This window comes from Macrobrachium nipponense, chromosome 33 (genome assembly GCF_015104395.2).
Source record: "Macrobrachium nipponense isolate FS-2020 chromosome 33, ASM1510439v2, whole genome shotgun sequence".
In the NCBI taxonomy this organism is placed as follows: domain Eukaryota; kingdom Metazoa; phylum Arthropoda; class Malacostraca; order Decapoda; family Palaemonidae; genus Macrobrachium; species Macrobrachium nipponense.
In genome coordinates, this window is record NC_087219.1 from 50313601 (window position 1) to 50330682 (window position 17082).

The 17082-nt window shown below is 37.6% G+C and overlaps 1 protein-coding gene across 2 annotated transcripts in view; it reads right to left on the minus strand.

Annotated features, from left to right (window-relative positions):
- Nucleotides 1–17082, minus strand: part of LOC135203167 (SIN3-HDAC complex-associated factor-like) — a 155584-nt gene that overhangs the window by 112118 nt on the left and 26384 nt on the right. The window contains exon 1 of one of the 2 annotated variants that reach the window (XM_064232859.1): nucleotides 158–204. The exons of the other annotated variant lie outside the window; for it this stretch is intronic. The gene's annotated coding sequence lies outside the window, so the exon portion shown is untranslated. Of the gene's footprint in view, nucleotides 1–157; nucleotides 205–17082 lie in introns of those variants that run through there. 2 annotated transcript variants of the gene reach the window in all.

Genomic DNA, 17082 nt, shown 5'->3' on the forward strand with positions numbered 1-17082 from the left:
TTTTCGCTTCAACTGAAATTATATATATATATATATATATATATATATATATATATATATATATATATATATATATAGAGAGAGAGAGAGAGAGAGAGAGGAGAGAGAGAGAGAGAGAGAGAGAGAGAAAATATTACAACAATGGTATTTAACTCACCACCAGTCAGCCTCCCTCTCCCTGGCAGCCCACACGCAAAAGCTTACCTGTAAAAATAAATAAACAAGCAAATAAATACATAAATAAATAATTCAATAAATAAATAAATACATGATACCAAGCTTTGAGCAACACCACTAAAGAGTACATATTTTGTTTTCCGACCATAGGTGGGAAAACAATGCCCCGCAATCCCAGATAATAGCTTTCCCGTCGACGAACATTTTTACACAAACACGTGTGTCTGTGTCTCTACGTAGTTTATCGAACAAACAAACAAACAAAAATTTCACCAAACACGTGTGTCTGTGCCTAAGTAGTTTCTCGCACAAACAAATCGTGTGGCGTACTTGAAGAGCATGTACATGCGCTATCTGTATTTTGATTCTGGTCTTATCTCTCTCTCTCTCCGCGTGGTTTTTTTTCGACGCATGAGCGATATCTATTCAGCGAATTGATTGAATAATATCTTGTATTGTTTGTTTGTCTGTTTGTATGGTATTGTTACGTTGCATGGAACCAGTGGATAATCAGTAACGGGACCTACGGCTTTACGTGACTTCCGAAACACGTCGAGAGTGAACTTCTATCACCAGAAATACACATCTCTAACCCCTCAGTGGAATGCCAATATTAATATCTTGTACAATTTCCAAGAAATGATCTATAAAATTAATGTCACCAGTTTCATTTAGCGATTCTAAAGACGTAGTGAGAATTATAACACACACACAAAAAAGCTAAAATTGTCATTTACTGGCTGAAACAAAGTTATACAAGGGTTAATTGACCTTAGGAGAACGTGACGTAGTCAATGTTGTGTTCCTAAAACTCTCGAAGTACCTTATCACATCCTCATCAAAGGGCTGAAGTGACGATTAAATCATCTTCAAAGGCTCATGACATTATACACACCGTAACAATACATTCTACCACTGCAAGTGACCTAGTTACGAACTGAGCACCAAGAACCAAATGTCGATGACTGTTCATGAATTTAATACCAAGCACTCGTGAATCGCAAATGACCTTGTTACGAACTTTGTACCAAGAACTAATCATCAGTGACTGTTTAAGAATCTAGCTTCAAGAACCAACCACCAATGAATATGAATTTAACACAAAGAACTAAAAGCAAATGACTGTCTGTGAATTTAGTATCAAGAACAAAAAGCTAATGAATTAGCACAACCAACCTAAGGCAAACGACTGAGTTATAAATTTAGTACCAAGACCTAAACGCCAATGACTGCCTGTGAATATAGCAACAAGAACGAAAAACGCAAACTGAATATTTGTTGATCTAGTTAGCCCCCAGATCTATAAACAGACGTGAAATATGAGATAAATCACGCAACCTTTACAGACACCTATTCAAAATCATTTATGACGTAGCAGTTATTTATTTACGAAATCTATTACTGACAAATCAGAGGATCCCACCTGGCGGCTCTAAATGGGCCATCCAAAAATAAACCTTGACGATGATGATGCATCTCGAGATAAAGAGTGATGACAAACATTGACTGCTAGTAAGCGGTGACATAACCACAATCCTAGCAAGAGGCTGGCGGTTCCAAAGATAACATCGTCATTGGAAGGGGTGCGTGGTGATTCTATCAAGACATCTAAAAGGCGTTCAATCACAACTGATTACTTCTATTTAACATATGAACGCTACTCTTCGGGTGTGGGGTTTCTTGCCGAATGTCCTTCAACGCTTGGTGCAATTAACATGATAACATCGTCCGAACCATCGAAATACTTGTTGGCAGAAAAAAAAATCTTTTGTTTGTTTGTATGGTGTTTTTACGTTGCATGGAACCAGTTGTTATTCAGCAACAGGACCAACGGCTTTACGTGGCTTCCGAACCATGCGAGAGTGAACTTCTACCACCAGAAATACACACATCTCACACCTCAGCGGAAAGCCCGAGAATCGACTCGCGGCCACCGAGGTGGCTTGCCAAGACCATACCGATCACGCCACTGAGGCGCTAGGGGGGGTTTAATCCTGCCAGAGAATTTGCGAAACACATCAAACAAGCAGGCAACCCAGCAAGACGATGAAATAAAACAAGGCAAAAGAAGACGCCCGTAAACACGAAAAACAAGCGGCGAAGCAAAACGAATCCGCCGACGGTTTTTAAAAAGAGAAATGGATGCGGTTCTTGGCAGGAGAAAGTTGACCGACGCCATAGGCGATGCACTTGCCAAGTGGACTCTTCGGAGATTTTCTTTTCTTCGTCCCACCTGATCACTTTCATCGCGCTGGAATGCCACGTTCTGAGTCTAGGTATTTAAACACACACATACATACATACATACATACACACACACACACATACGAAGTGTATACATGGCTGACAATAAAACTTAGTGTGTAATGTGCCTGTAATTTTAAAATGTCTGATACAGAAGCATATTTTACAATAGAGAGAGAGAGAGAGAGAGAGAGAGAGAGAGAGAGAGGTCCTTTTAAACAGCACTTAACAGTAAATTCTACAGAGAGAGAGAGAGAGAGAGAGAGAGAGAGAGAGAGAGAGAGAGAGAGAGAGAGAGAGAGAGAGATTATTTGCAGTTGATCCATTAAAATAGCAAAACAAAATATCTTTAGATTTTAAAGTGGCCTCAGGGAGAAAAAAAAAAATCTGCCTCATTCATCCAGTCAAGTTCTGGACGGTGGCCTTGTGGAATCTACCTTCATTCAAGTAAATCATTCAAATATATGTATCTAGACCTTGTAGTAGTTATTACTGACTATCCATCAAAACAAGTATCGACTCTCCAGTTAAATCATTAACTATCATATAAAACAAGTACACAATCTCCAGTTGAATCATTAACTATCAGACAACTATTTCACTAACCATCCTCCAAGATTAGTTACAAGATGACCTCATAAACACCACGTATGACCTCGACGAAGTAAAATCTAAGCGGACTAGGTCAGTGTGTATGAGAGGTCACCTCCAAACCCAGAAAAGTTCGTGATGACTAACAATCCAATGTGCCATTTCCCCTTAACCTTCAGTAAGTTTGAAAGCAAACCGTAGGGAGTCATCAACTCTTGGTATCAATGTGTATATTGCTCCTGAAGCACAGTCGCTCCACAGGACATTTTTGTTTTTTTAAACAAACAAACCAATGAAGGAACGCAAAATTCAGGTAACCCAGAATGCGCATATGCCACATCTAAGCTGAGAGAGGGGGAACGCAACACTAACACACTTCCACCTCTAATGCTGCTGCTGCTGCGACTTTTGTTGTTGTCATTAACATATTTTTCTGGAACAGGCCGAAACGGGGCCACCAATGTGTTCATCACGTATCTGCCAGGCAACGGAACACCAGCACCAAATTTCAAAACCAATGCTTCAAGAAGCTAATACACTAGTTCATCCACACAGAGCAAATCTGTCGAAGTAGAAGAAATAAAAGCAGATATAAACCGGCTGTTTTCTTGAAGGCCTCTGAAGCAACCAGAGGTGGAGCTGAGGAAGGGGAAGGGGGTAGGGGTAAGGGGAAGGGGAAGGAGGAGGTGGAGGTCCACGAAAGAGAATGTAGGTCAGTGGGAGAGAGTGAGAGCCAAACGCACGTGGACTCAACTCCCTCCGATCTCCCCCCCATTACCGGCCACTCTCGGAGGGGAGGGGTGACCCGCCCCACGGCCGTCCATCACCACCACACGGCAGAGCCAGGAAGAGTGCCACGGTGCCACATTTCATGAGAGATACGAAGAGCATCTGACGCGTCTTTTCTATTCCATTCTGACGTCATCGCAGATGAACCGGGGAAGTTTTCTCTGGGGTATAAATGCAAATGACAGAGACACGAAGACCTGTTCAGATAAACATGGACGACCAAAGGGTAGAGTTGGCACTTGCGTGAGCTGTGTACAGGGGGAGGAGGAGGAGGAGGAGGAGTAGAACCAAGGGGTGGAACGAGGGTAGGGGGGAAAGGTGGCAACATAGGAAGAGTGAAAGTCATGAACATCACGAAAATACCTCAGGTACAGCCGACTTTTAAACCTTCCAAAACATTGATCGTCCAATGCAAGTCTTCCACTCACCAGTGGAGTGGAATTCAGGGGGAAATTCGGGGGAAATTCAATGACGAAATCATGAGAAGAGACGCTTCGATTTCATGCATTTTTCAACGCCGCTACACGAAGACATTTATGAGGAGATACATGGTAGTAGGGATCAATACAGAAACCCCATATAAATATATAAATAAATAAATAAATAAATATATATATATATAATGTGTGTGTTTTTAAATGATTTTCGGTATGAAAATCAGTCATAAAAAGAAAGCAAAACTTCCAAAATATTGTATCCAAACTGTATTATCTTTATAGTCTGTTTATTTTAAATTAATTGTGTTATTTTTAGACGATATTTTAAATAATGATTAAAAACTAATTATATTATATATATATATATATCTATATATTATATATATATATATAATCAAATGTATAATAAAGGTGAAGAGGGGAGGAAGTGAATCTGACCAATCTGCTACATGGCCCATCCATAAAGGTTTATAACTAATAACAATAACATTAATTAGTTAAGGATTACTAAATGAGTAATTATCACTGAACTTTCCAAACCACCTCCATAAACCAACAAACAGCCTATATAGACTTGAAGACTTGGAAACAAGGAAAATTTCGCCATAAGGAAAACGAATAGCAGGAAAAAAAAAAAACACTTTTGATTCAGAAGTCGGAGGAGGAGGAGGAGGAGGAGGAGGAGGAGGAAGGAGATAAAGTGAGGGGACGAGGAGGAAGTAGGTCAGGTGTAGAGAGAGAGAGAGAGAGAAGGGGGGGGGGGGGTGAGGGAATTGGAGAGAAGCGTCAGACGTGTATTGATCCTACGTTGCTCAACATTACACGTACACATGTACACGTACACATTGTGGATATTACACAGTATATTATACTTGGTGGGGGAAATGTCAGCTGCTGGCCGCTTTACTTGCCAATTAGAAACTTTAAGTTTAGTGACAATTATCACTCAGTGGAAAAACTACCGTGAAAACAATGAATACTTTCACTCAATGTTGAAACTTAATGATCACTAAGTTGGAACAAACGTGAAAAACAAGAATATTGCCACTAAATGTAGAAACTAATGTGGAAAAATCGAGAAAATCATCACTATTCGTTGCAACTAATGTGAAGAAATACATTGAAAGTGATGTGAAAAAAAAAGCATGAAAAGTATTACTATATGGTGAAGAAAAAAAAAATCAATACCACTATATGGAGAAGAAAAAAAATATCAATACCGCTATATGAAAAATATCGCTATATGGCGAAGAAAAAACATCAATACCACTATATGGTGATACCACTGTGACCGAAAACACGAAAAGTGTCACTATATGGTGAAACTAATTTGAAAAAAAGAAGAATTTTCACTAAATGTTGAGCCTAGAGAGAAATAATTAATAGTATCATTATATACTGAAAAAGTCAAAAGACATGAAAACTATCACTACGTATAGTACAAGTTGAAGCTAATGTGAACAAACACAGTGTGACGTGGAGCAAATCATGAAACCCAATCGCTAGACTTTTGCTTTCCATTTCCTGGGAGTTTAAACCCCCACAAAAGAACCGTTTATAAATAAAATATAAAATAAAATTTTATATTTAACGGAAGCCGACCACAATATTCCTTTAAAAAAAAATTCAACTCCTAAATCAAAGGTATAAAAACAGGTACAGATAATGTAGTTATACACCACAAAAGACCGGTTTATAATATAAAACATTTAAATAAAAATTTTATACTATGCGAAATAAGCGGAAGCAGACCACATGATCACTCAAAACAATTCAAACTCCAGCATTAAACAAAGGTATAAAAACGGGTACAAATAATGTAGTTACACCCCACAAAAGACCGGTTTATAATATAAAATAGAAATTTTATACTATGCGAAATTAACGAAGCAGACCATATGATTACTCAAAACAATTCAAACTCCAGCATTAAAACAAAGGTATAAAAACGGGTACAAACAATGTACTGGCGATTCCCACTATCAGTTTAGAAGAGTCTGGGCTCATACGAAACAGCCGGCTTTCTACGAATCGCACGAATTCTACGGAAAATCAACAGCTTACGCGTAAACGCAATAGAAGAGCCGGCCATTCTACTACAACCCTTTACTTACGCGAACATCATAAAGGTACCGTATTGATCTTCGCCCCCCCCCCCCCCCCATACACGCACTTACAAAACCCCCCTTTTCAACAATACCGCCCCCCCAACCATTCTCATCCGGGAATATGCAATGATTTGGAACAACTGCTGCAACGCCGCTTTGCTTTTCCCCTCAAAAATAATGTAAAATAAAATAAATAAAAAAAGGAGTTGATCTGAATACCGACTTCCGGTTGACGGCTTTTTTTTTCTTTTTTTTTTTTTTTTTTTGGTTTGCAATTCAGTCTTTCGTTTTTTTTCGTGCAACTCAAAAAGTATCGTTTGCATGAATTCATACGATATACTGCTTTTATTCTTGCAACTCAAAACATACAGATGACATGAACTCACAAAATATCCTGCTTTTTTGTACCCTTACCCAATTAAAATTGTGGATAAGCCAAACTTTACATTACTCTCACTTCACTTTCTAAACTATTCTCTACCACTCCTCTCTCACTCATCGTACCTATCAGCTAAAAAAATAAATATAATAATAATAATAATAAAATAAATATGTGCGACTCAAAAAATATAGATTACATCATTTCTGTATCAAACTAACTTGTAAAACAAGCAGGAAAAAATCCCGTCTAACAACATGACAGAATATCGCGAAACAAAAACAAAAAAATATATACACCGAGTAAATCAGTAGATACACCATTATTCAGGTAGGGAAATTCCCAAACCCTGGCTACATAAAACGTTCTATGAATCGTTTAAAAAATATTTAACACAGCTGTGATCAATTATCCCCCATTATTCTTTTTTCAAACTCCCTAAAAATAAACACGGCTTTGGTCAATTATCCCCCATTATTCTTTTTCAAACTCCCTAAAAATAAACACGGCTTTGATAAAGTATCTCCTTTATTCTTTTTCCAAATACCCATGTCTATACAACGGCTCGCAAGGGTTTGAATGGGATCCACATAACACAAGCCCTCATGACACAGCCTAAGAAATGTATCCTTTGGTGTTACCACCCATCTGTGCTAAGAGCCTCTGGCAACGATGCCACGAGACGAGTTACATCACACCTATTTGGGTACGAAAACTTCATGACGCTCGCCCCCCACCCCCCCAAACTCTCCCGTTCCACAACGGGGGGAAGGGGTGGACATGCTCGTATGAAATGACAGGAAGAAAAAGTGCATTATATACCACTCTGTAATACACGGTACCTTGAAATACCAAGATACCAATATACCACTTCTGTGTGTGTGTGTGTGTGTGAGAGAGAGAGAGAGAGAGAGAGAGAGAGAGAGAGAGAGAGAGAGAGAGAGAGAGAGAGTTTGTCTTACACATCTCGTAAATACAGCACAACAAATCCACTTCTAATTCAATGCTTTGAGGATTGTAACTCCGAACCCCTAGGGTACACAGAGGACCAGTAACCTATTTCGAAGGGTGGGGTGGCAGAGAGAGCGACTCCCTGAGAGAGAGAAGAGAGAGAGAGAGAGGAGAGAGAGGCGAAGACAGCTGGGATCAAGCAAGGGAAGCTGCTATATAATGGAAGGGCAGCCTTAACAGACAGACAGATTCTCCACCAAAACGGATCAAAGTCGCGTCTCTCCTGTCACCCCTTTTCTCAAGGGGGGGGGGGGGTGTATTATAATTCATCTTTAAACACACACGAGTTTCACAACAACAATGGCCGACGGTATTGAAATTTCCCCCCAACCAAACCCCCATACAAAAAAAATCAAACCCAGTCCTTACAATACAGGCATATCCATTCATTCATACATCCCGAACAGAAAAAGTTGCTCATGAATGTATAATTACTGTCAATAGCTGTATTCATCTGAAACACATTACATAAACTTTGGAATGTACCGGTACATCAATATGAGACTATACTCGGTTTTTTCCATCTGTCCACCCGCCTGTGGTGTTTGCGTATGGTAACACTGCGTCCTGGGCTTTAGATAGTTACACTCGACAATAATAACAATATCCTATTTCGAATATTAACGGTGTAATTCGCATAGAGTAAACTATTAAAACACTTTTCAGTTGCAATTGTACACCCAGATATCTTTTTATTTACCTAAAACTTAGACATAGCGTAACTATCTAAAGCCCGGGACGCAGTGTTACCATACACAAACAACACAGGCAGGAAAAAAAAAACAGTGTAGTTACAGATGGTTTCAAGTTTGGAGAGCCACGATTTTACTCAAGTCTGTGGCTCCGGAGCCTCTTAATATACAGCTCCTGATTATACCAACAGGCTTTTTCTCGAGGTGAGGCAGATTGAGGATTTGAGGTCTTTCAAAAGGAAAATTAAAAGCCTGCTTGTTTCATCGATGCTACGATATGGAAGACCTGTTGTTGTTTTTTTAGTGAATGTGGAATTTGCAGTGTGATCAAATACATCTGATGAATGAACTTATTAATTTGATAATGGGGGTCATGCGAGCGTTTTAGAAGTAGAGCGTGGCCTGGATAAGCCGACAACAAGATTCCATTCAATGACTCCTCCCTGATCACAACGATAACTCCCATCTATTCGGACGTATCAATTACAATCAAATACCTTGGGATACACAACGACCACCATCACGAACAAAGCGTGCGGTGTAGGCAGTGCAAACACTTTCAATGTACGCCTCCCAAGCTTGAGCAAGTGGGGGATGGGAGGGGGAGGGGGAAATGGGAGGGGGCCCAACCCCAGCTTTTCTTTCTCTCTCAAGTGAAAGTTTAGTCTGCTTGGACTAGATCTCCACGACAGAGGTGTCAAAAATGAAACTTTCAGATGAAAGCGAGAGGGTGGAGCGATGATATTACGAGTAGCATTAACATTATTCACAGTGCGTCTGCGTTCGTATGGCACAAGCCAAAAAAAAAAAAACGAGAGGAAATCGGTGTCACAGGATATACAGCGTGTCACAACACCACAATAATTATTGCTTATTCCAGCCACAATAATTATTGTATTGTCTATTCCAGCCACAACACCACAATAATTATCGCTTATTCCAGCCATTCTTTAATGAAATTGTTGGACAAATGGCGACTAACTTTCACTCATTACAATATTAAAAGAGGATTATCCAAACACCAGCCATTCTTTAATGAAATTGTTGGACAAACGACGGCTAACTTTCACTACCAATCCATGAAACAGCGAGTAAAACGCAATCCTCACTACAATATTGATAGGGGATTATCCGAACACACCTAAGTCAAATACACAGCATGTATACGATTCAAGGTTCTCTTTCTCTCTCACTGCCATGAGCTGGCTTGAGACCACGGCTTCAAATGTAGTGCAATCTTTCCCAACGGAGAACAAGAGCTATTACACACTTTAACTTAAAGAGGTTAGGAGGAGACTGTTAATCCCATCTTATCTGACCAAAGTTTCCCAAAATGGACGAATCAAGAGCCGAGGACTTATACTTATGCTTATATTTGCAGGAGTTGTAGCAATCTTACAAATAATGGTCATCATACTACAGTTCTGTGATATTTTCCCGTATTTATATGTGATCAAAAGTACCCAAACTTGTGTTCGCAATCACATCCCCAGGGGATATCACTTGATACACTTTAACTTACAGAGGTTGGGAGGAGACTGTTAATCCCATCTTATCTGAATTGCTGGCTCTGACCAAAGTTTCCCAAAATGGATGAACCAAAAGCCGAGGATTTATACTTATATTTGCAGTGTAGCAATCTTAAAAGTATGGTAATCATACTAGAATTCTACATTTTCCTGTAATTCGATGTGATAAAACTTGTGCTTACAATCACATCCCCAGGGAAAATCACTTGATACACAGTACTACTGCTACAAATCTCGAGGGGCCCAACAGAATGTTTGGCAGGTGGACAGTGTCTTTGGCAGGTGAACGAGCGTTCTCACTTGTGTACCCATGAGGAGTTGTTACACAACAAGAAACCCTTTAGTGAGCTTGCCAGAGAGTCGATAAATAACCAAGAACAATCCAAAATAAACTGGGCAGTAAACATTCGGGGTCGCCGAGGGGGTGAAATACTCTGGTCTGACTGAGACTCTATTTAGGTGCCAGTTTTGGACTCAATTCCCAAACCGATTCCTGAGTTGCCTTCATATAAGGGTCTGACTCATCCTTCACAAGAATTTTTCAGACTTAAGCCTATAAAGCAGCTTACAAATCCTATACAATAATTTCAATTAACTGTTATTACTATTTATCTTACTGATTATACATACTTTTCGAGAAATCTTATGTAAATATACAGTAGTATATTTCTATTCATGTATGGATAACACTGAATCTCTATTTTTGATTAACTTTCATTCTGTGCAATATTGTTGTCCCATTAACACCATACCCCAATTTAAGAGGACTCAGAAACTTGAAACTATACTAAGACTCTGTCTACTAAACAGTTACTGGTTGCAACAAAATACGTATACGGTTTTCTAGCACAAATTCTTGACGAAATAATGCAGCTGCATCCATCATTAACATTATGAAAATGTACACATTAGTTATATCTCCTTAAGCAGGTGTCACAGAAAGGACTGCCCACTTTTAAACATGAAAAACTACAACATAAAGTACTGTATATACAAGGAAAAACATTTAACAATATCTCAGAAGACTAACACAAAATGGAATGCTTTACAATATTGTTTAAACCTTTATTAAAATTATTATGAACAGCTACATACTCAAAGGAAGATTCCTGTAATATTCCAGAAAACAGTAATATACCTTTAAAAGTGATACCATATGAGAGAGAGAGAGAGAGAGAGAGAGAGAGAGAGAGAGAGAGAGAGAGAGAGAATGCTAATGACTGTATATTGAATAATATGCACAAACTCAGTCACCTGCACCTAAAGTCGTCAGTAGAAGTTCACCTATTAAAACAAAGATTGTGGGGGATACCATTGTGATAAATATGATGTAGCAGTTAATTTTAAGTAAAATCTTCAATAAATTTCACAATACTGTATCTCCTGCCAATGGGTTATCATGATAATAATCTTACAAAGAGGTTTAATGGAAACCACCACATTCAGGAATTACATCTGTAAGGGAAAAATAATCTTGTGATGAGTCTGGCTTACTAGTAAAAACATATGATAATAGTAAGCCGTGTTTTCATGTATATATAGTACCATGAATTACTACATCGACTAAAGCAAACTTTCATATTCTCATGTAATTTCCCTAACTCACCTGCTTACTACCCAGTTAGTGACGTAGTTTAGATTAGATTATGAAATCTAGAGTTATTCAGTGCCGTAATGAAGATTAATACAATATAAATTAATACGATTAATAATGAATAAGCAATGATGAGTGTTCAAATATGAATGTAAAAAATAATGAATGATAGATAAAACCAATAAAAAAATAATTAAACTTTTATATTTAAAAATACATACTTTATAAAACAAATGACTAATATCTTTATTAAATATACGAAAATCATATCTCATTAAAATGACCAGATTCTTTCACATAACCCATAAGGTTATCTACCTCAACACCATCATTTCAAATTTCTAAAATAGTCTTCCCAGCTATTATGTACTTTACCCTAAGGATATTAAATCTATGGCAGTGCACCAGCAAGTGCTCAATGGATTTACAGTCTAGTTGATTCAACTAGTCGAATTAGTACTCATCAGTCCAGGTTGTAGGTGTCTAGTACAATGAGCCCACTAGACAACCTTAAAACTTTACTCACTAATAAAAAGGGACCATAACGATCCATAAGACTTGAATTGAATGTGGAATTTGGGCCAGAGGGCAAGCAATGGTACCTATGAGGCCATTCAGTGCTGAAATGGAAACTGACAGTAAAAGAGTTGATAGTTGTAACAGGAGGAAATCCTCGCAGTTGCACTTGAAGCAATTGTTAGGAGAGGGTGGAAAGTAAGATGGAAGAAAGAGAATATGAAAGGAGGTACAGTGAAAGGAACAAAAGGGGCTGCAGCTAAGGGCCAAAGGCACGCTGCAATGAACCTTAAGTAATGCCTACAGTGCACTGCATGAGGGGCACTAACGGCAATACCCCCTATGGGGATAACGATCCATACATGTTTTTCAAGTTTCGTGACTGCTCATGAGAATTGAGAGGAGGAAAGGACTATTGAAAATTTGACTAGAATTTAACAAGGCCAGGACAGATGAGGTGGAACCAGCTTGAAGGAAAAGTCTGACCTGTGGGTGTTTTGTAGTAGTTGATGGGTACTGGTGATGGATAAAAAGTATGTCGATGGGAGTGATAATGCCATTAGTAATTCAGTCAAAAAGGAGGGAGCAGAGGTGATTGATACTATCTTCACAAATCAGCTCATGGGGACCATGGGTTTGAAAATATCTGATAAAGAGCTGCACGCAAGAGGAAGACATCCCTCTTTAGAGGTATAGAACCTTTGAATTCCTGCCACAAACAATAGGGAACATGCCATGATTTTGATAAACCTCCAGACTAAGGGCTTCACTATAGATAAAGAATAAATAAATAAATACATAATTAAGTAAATAAGACTACAGCAATAGAAGAAAAGAAAATATGCTACAAAGGCCAGTATAAAACATGGAAAATGTATCTCCACTCTTTCATTAGAAAAACATGATAAAGATGAAAATGCAGGCTATTTGCTGTAACAAGCTTCAAATGTAAAGGCAACTGAGAGAGAACTGACCCTGTGGTAGGAGTGTAAGAACAGTACTATAGTAGAACCAAAATCAAATGGCAGGGCAGAGCTAAGTATATAAATACAGTGATACAGTGGTGTCAAGTGTACAAAATTTATGGTATATAAATCATACTGAACTTGGATATTGAAAGGACTTCTATACAGATTTATCCAATAAATTATTTTTCAACTAAAAATACTCCCATTCATTTTTACCACCCATGATAAAAAAAAAATTGTTGTAAACATGGCATTGTTTTTGAAAACTATTGCCAAATGCACTGTATAGTCATTAAGACTTCTGATCTCATTTAATGACCTTGGCCCAACCATACAGGACAGTGGAGTCCCTTTTAAAGCACTTATAAGCACCCAGGCAAAGGAAATCATCTACGTACAATGTTTTCAAATATAGTATGTATATATATATGTATGTGTATGTTATATCGATATATATATATATATATATATATATAGTATATATATATATATATATATATATATATATATATATATCTATATATATAATATATATATAATATATATATATATCATATATATATATATATATAATATATATATATATATATAATAGAATATATATATATATATATATATATATATATATATATATAAATCAACCAGAACAAAAGTTATGAATAAGCTGTATAGTATAAGACTCAAGTGGCCAAGCATATTAAAACTGAAAGTCTTAGAACAAAGTCATGGATTAACGGGATTAACTAACTCATCCAGAGTGGAACGGCTGGTAGGAAAAAAATCTCCCCAAACGCCGGAATCTCGAAAGATGACACGACCGGGATTTGGTCCTAATCATTAACCTCTCGGATGTATGAGTCCAGGCCAGATAGAAGGATTGCCTCAGATAAACACAAACAAATGATCTCTTAAGTGAAATTTGGCAGCGTTGTATTATGTAATCTGTTTTTGCTCCGTCCTGCCACTCGATTGTGGTCCAACTATACCAATGTAAGTCTTTCGTGTTGTAAAAGGCAACTAAAAGGACGGCTGCTGCCTTGCAGTCTTACTTTTCAGAAAAAGACTAGGCCCACTGCCATTAACTGGAAACTGCTCCCTTGCAGTTCTACTTTTGAGTAAAAGGCTAGGCCCACCGCCAATAATTGTGGTTACTTCTGTCTTGCAGTCTTACTTTTTAGTGAATGCTGCCTTGCAGGTGGACCTTTTAGTCACAGGCGAGGCCAACTGCACTGCCAATAACTGTGGTTGATGACAGCAAGTGCATGCAGTCATAAAAACCCCTTTGTCAAACAATAAAGGATGATGCCTTTGATAGACGGCAGGTGAGAAGACGGAGTGACTGAGATAGACCTTTAACAATGGATAATAACAATATATCACATGGATTCTTTGCATCAATATCCATTTAATTCTTAACCTAACAACAATGAGGTTACAGGAAAAAGCCAATAGTACACAATACAGGCAGTCCCTGGTTATCAGTGGGGTTCCATTCCCAACAGCGTGGCAATAACCAAAAATTGCTGGTAACTGAAAATCGGTGATAATAGCGGCCATCCTCGGTTATCGGTGCCACTGTTAGTCAGGGATTGATGCTGATAAGCGAGGATTGGCACATACTATCAGCTCCAAAAGTTCAGTTACCATCATCGCAAGACAGGTGCCATAAAACTAGATTGCCGATAACAGGGGGTCTGGCTGTATTAGAAGAGTGCTGTTTGTCAGTTCTCATGACCCCCTTCATCTTTTCAGTTTAGTACACGATACAAATCCTTCCTACGAATACCAAGACTGCAACACACTAATGCCAAAAAACTATCAGATATCTAATTTAAAACACATATACTCCAGGTTTATATATTTTAAAATGCATATATTCCAGGTTTATACATTATATATATATATATATATATATATAATATATATATATATAATATATATATATATATATATATATATATAATATATATATATATGATATATATATATATATATATATATATATATATATATATATATATATATATATATATATATATATATATATCATATATTCCAAGGTTTAATTACATATATAGTATATATTATATATTATAATATATTATATATAATTATATATATATAATAATAATATATATATAATAAATATATTATATGATATATATTAATAATATTATATTAGTAATTATAGGTAATAGTATATTATATATTATATATATATATTTATTATATATATATATATATAATTATATATATATTTATATATATACATACACAAGCAGTCCCCGGGTTTACGACAGGGGTTCCGTTCTTGAGGACGCGGGCGTAAGCCGGAACATCGTCAAAAATCCTAAGAAACCTTACTTTTAATGCTTTGGGTGCATTCAAAAACTATGTAAACTGCATTCTTATAGCATTTTTCATGGAAAAAAAAACACTTTAAATATTGATTATTTTGCATTTTTGGTGTCATATTTCATCTGTCAGATCAGCATATGCAGGCGTCGTAACTCTGGAGCATGCGTCGTAACCCTGGAACATGCGTCGTAACCCTGGAAATAATTTCTGATGAATATAATTGAAAAGCGTTGTAAACTCGGAGGTCGTAAGCCGAGACCGTCGTAACCGGGGACTGCCTTGTGTATATGTATATGTATGTGTATATATATATATAAAGGGTATACAGCACTATATCCCATTTGGAAAGCAAACTCCAGCCATCCTGCTAGCAAGTCTTTTCTAAATTGCCTACTGAGTCATGAGCATCTTTATTGCCATTATGTGAATCCCCTAAAAAAGATACCAGTCCAAAGAAGAAAAAACACAACAGTTACTGTCACATTCATTCTTTAACTTATGAATTAAGGAGGAAACTCATGCAGAAACCTTCCACATTAGCCACTTCATACACCAACACAAAAGGCTTGTCTGCGTTTAGTTGAATGCCCTTACATGCTATACTAAAGTATTCACACCTATCTTGCATGGACTCCAGTGCTTCAAGGATACTAAGATCCTAAACGATTTTATAAATTTGTTGCTCTATATCAACCCAGGACTCAACATGTACATTTGCACTTCCTTACAACCATCTCTTCTTATATTCACTCAAAAATAAAATCCTTACGTCTGGGAGCAGTATGACCATTTCTTTTCTGCCACTCCCAAAGCCTTTAAAACCACCTCTCTTCTGTTCAACATTATCTTATAACCTTGTGATCTTAAAGAACCAGCTTTATGGCTTGCCAAAAACATTTTTAGTTGCCTATACCGAAACTATATACTGTATACTAATTATCTGTACATACACAGAATCCCAACAGCTAGAATCTATTACTACTAAGGCATTTTATAGGCAGGAGTATATAAAGCATCAAGCTGCATCTATGAATTCATACAATATTAATTACATTTGCTTGGCCAAAACTGTATATTAGCCCCTTCGCAAACAAAATTTCACACGGCTGTAGTACCAAGCAACTCAACAACATGATATTGTTATGATACAATAAAGTTTCAGACATACTTACCTGGCAGATATATACTTAGCTAAGACTCCATCGTCTCCGACAGAAATTCAAATTTCGCGCCACTCGCTACAGGTAGGTCAGGTGATCTACCGGCCTGCCCTGGGTGGCAGGACTAGGAACCATTCCCGTTTTCTATCATATTTTCTCTCTTCCACCTGTCTCCTGCGGGGAGGCTGGGTGGGCCATTAATCGTATATATCTGCCAGGTAAGTATGTATGAAACTTTATTGTATCATAACAATATCATTTTCATACAATCAACTTACCTGTCAGATATATACTTAGCTGATTGGCACCCTTTGGTGGAGGGTAAGAGACAGCTAATTATGGAATAGACAGGTAAACAACATATGTTGTAGGTATAAATAAACCTTGGTTCCTACCTGATAGGTGGTAGACTTTGTGGCTGTTGCCCAGGAGTCTGCATCACCTCAAGAAACTTTAGCGAGATATATGATCTATGGCCAAGAGTTCTTGTGGGTCTGCCGATGGGGTCTTATCCGCTTACTCGGCAGAG